We start from the raw sequence: 3,713 nt of genomic DNA on the forward strand, positions 1-3,713 counted from the left end.
TCGACCATGCAATCCCTACCCCATAACTTGTATGCATATTTAAAACTATTATATATTTTTTTGGTACTTATATGTTAGTTGGGCGCCCACTAAGCTATTTGCTTAGTTTTCCGCATCCCCTCATGGGGCTCGCTGCGCTCGCCACACTATATAAAGTCAACTCCATGCCGACATGGATAGTGGGGGTATGAGCATACTAACTATAGTGGGCGCCCAACTAACATATAGGTACCATTTTTTGCTATATGGCATATTGTCTGCTACATTACATGTTTTGAGTTTCTCAGTTTAACCCCTCAGAGACAGCAACATTGGGCCTGATTCAGACCTATTCGTAGGCTGTGAATACTCGCAGCCTAGGGAACAGGTCAATGGTGCCCACTGCCCCCCACATCCTTTCGCTAGCATGCGAGGGGATGTGTATGAGAACACATCCCATTGGATGCGGCCGAAGGGGAGAGAAATCATTAAATGGTCGTCGACAATTGTATGATTTTTCTCCCCTATGGAGAAAAGTCAATCGGAACTGATATTTATTGATGCCGCTGATCATGTGACATCAGCCGTCAGCCCTGAGCAGGCAACAACAAGACTGCATTACCAGGGGAATGCCCAGCATTTCTATGGGGACGTCCATAAAATGCTGCGAGTTCCCCTGCTACACCCCCGCCAGCCCCCTCTGGAGCAAATGGCCCAGAGAGTGTGAAACTCACCAGAGCCGTTCTCTCTGGGGGTTTAGAAATGCGCAGAAACGCACATGTTCAAAACCCTTAACATCGTACACTGGGCAGAATTCAGCCTGCGACAAGCAGGTCTGAACCGGCCCCATTGTCATTTTCATAAGACCCCACAGTACATGGAGGATTATGACTAGGTGATACTGCCTCAGTAGTTTCTGCCCCTATATTACACTTGCTGGGCAGGGTCTGGTCATAAGGAACAGCTGAGGCAGAAATTGCCTTCTTGCCTCTTCATGTCTCTGTCCCGTAGCCCAGTGGCGGAACTTGTAAGTGATTGGCCCAGGTTCAAATATATAATTTGGGCCCTTCTATTGGCAGAGTGTCTATATATACGTGCTGTGTGGTTGTTAGACGACACACTTTAGAAGATGTAACCAGCTTGGGATTTATTCAAGTGATAAGCTTGCAGAATACAACAGTACTTCAGTAGTTAACTTCAGGTGTAATACAACTGATGCAGGAATCACAGTTTCGGGTGTTACTTATCTGTAGCGTTCAGCTTGTGCAGGGTTAATGGCAATTGACTGGTTTACGCTGCGGTATCTCTCCCAGCGACGCTGCTGCCACAGGTGATGAATCTCCCTGTATAAAGGACACGCTTGTAACGGGAGTACAGCGGGGCTTGCTCTTACGCGCTCCGATGCACGTGGAGCTGCAAACAGGCATGGAGGATGTCACACGCTCTCGCTGAGGCACACTATCACGCTATCACTTCCCTACAAGAAAGGAAACGCTGCCAGCAGGGTCAGGGGTCTCTGCCCTGCTATTCGCTATGTGAGCTGTCACTCAGGGTGACGTCTAGCTACAGTGGCTGCAGGGGGACAAGGCAGTCTGTAGGCTGCACACTAACCAGTGTATGGAGACAGACGCAGGGCGCTGCTTTCTAACACCTTCCACCTCCACTCTGACCCTAGTTCACAATATGCCACTCACCAGTGGGTGACATGGAGAGGTAGAGTGTGACAGTGAAAGAAGGGCAGGGGAAACTAGTGGGTGGCAGGGAAAGGCAGAGGGTGACAGCATAAGGCAGTGGTAGGCAGAGGTTGGCAGCAGAAGGTAGGGGGAGACAGATGGTGAGGGGAGCAGTGGGTTATAGGGAGAGGTAGTGGGTGCATAGCAAGGGTGGTAGCATAATGTCCTGCATGGTGCGGAGAACATGCAGTATGACAGTGGTCTATACAGTCCTTGACAGGGGCCCCTGCCTTTTGTGCTTTCCGAGTGTGAGCTTCCTTTAATTCACAGACAGCAGTGAAAGGGAGAAATGTACAGTGATCTATTAAATAGAGGCAGTATAGGGCTATGATCAATAGTGCTTATAGCTGGTACAGAAAAAAGTTCAGCCCTGCAGCACTAAGGTAAGGTCCGTCAAGTAATGGAGTCCACCGTGCTCTCTTCACGGGTATTGGCCAACTTGTCGGCAGTAAAAAGGTTGACAGTCATTAGGTCAACCATTATTGGCCAAAGGTTGATACAGCAATTAGGTTGACACAAGCAAAGGTCGACCTTTGGCCTGTTGACCAATAGTGGTCGACCTAATGACTGTCGATCTTTTTACTGTTGACTATGCGACCGCATCCCCTCTGCACTGGGACATTTATCTGACATTGCTTAAAATGGTCTGCTGGGGATCCAGGGGATAATTTATTGCTGGTCTGGGCAGAAGTGGGCCCCTTAGAACTCAGGGTCCCTGGTGCAATGCACCTGATGAATCATGTCATTTAATTCTGCCCCTTCCACGGACCCACGAATGCCCGTGATTATCTCTTGATCCTGCGGGAATGATTTGGGAGATAAACCTATTCTTGCTGGATTACTGAGGGCTGCCGCAACTTCTGGGAGAGCAGTCAAGTATAGTCTAAATATGTGAGGAAAATACTGTACAGCAGTGCCAGCTTTTACCTATGTGCTGTAGAACTGCAGCACACCCCCAGGTAAAATCTGTCACCTCCTGAAGTATAGTTTTAACAAGTGAGGAAAATAGTGTACAGCAGTGCCATCTTTTACCTATGGGCTGCAGAACTGCCCCATAGGTAAAATCTGTCACCTCCTTAGTGACTTTCTATTGGCAGTCCTACCTACCAGTGAGCAAGCAGTCCCAATGAGAGGTGATCCCTCCCTCTGGGACTGCCAGTCTGGGCTGCGATAGGCAGAGAGCTGGCCTCCTGTAGGAAGCTGATCCCTAACTTGCAGTGCAGTCAGAGACAGCTTCTATAGGCTGCAGCCGACACAGCTCATAGAAGCCATGCACAGTATTGATGCTGGTACTGCACATGCGCCGGGTAAGCTTACAACCTCCCATCCGGTATTACTCCCATCCATCTGGTAATTAAGACCGGAGGTTGGAGTGGCGTTCCTGGACTTTACAATGTCTGGGAATAGACAGCTAGCATTGGTAGCCCTATGCCTGGTGCCTGACAACTGTATAGTACAAGTACTGGGAACTTGACAGTGGGGACTGACAGAATGCCAGCGGTGGAGACCTGATGTCATGGCCAGGGCTGCCATCACAAATTGTGGGGCCCGGGACTGACAAAATAGGCAGCGCCCCCTTCCCTTTCTCAAACAGTCAGCATGCCTGGTGAGACCTGCAGAACTGGCCGCACTACTCAACATCTACATTGCTTTAAGGGAAATATGAACTTTGTTTATGACAAATTATACTTAATAGACTCCAATCCTAACTCCCCCCCCCCTCTTTCTGCCTGGGCCTGGAATCCCCCCCGATGGCTGCCCTGGTCACGGGCAGTGACCGCCCCTCTCCTACTCACAAGTAGTAGGCGCCGCTGCTGTACAGAGTTGATCTTTAAATTGCCAGAGGATTAAGCTGCAACTTTAAAGATATTGGTTAAGGTTTATTTATTTATTTTATTTTTACTTTATTCAACCAAACAATGTACCCAGAGGCAGAACTCTGGGAGGCAATGGAGTCATCTGCCGCCGGGCTCCTGCTCCCAAGGGGGCACCTCTCCTGCC

Source organism: Crinia signifera, chromosome 1 (assembly GCF_055691185.1).
Source record: "Crinia signifera chromosome 1, ASM5569118v1, whole genome shotgun sequence".
In the NCBI taxonomy this organism is placed as follows: Eukaryota; Metazoa; Chordata; class Amphibia; order Anura; family Myobatrachidae; genus Crinia; species Crinia signifera.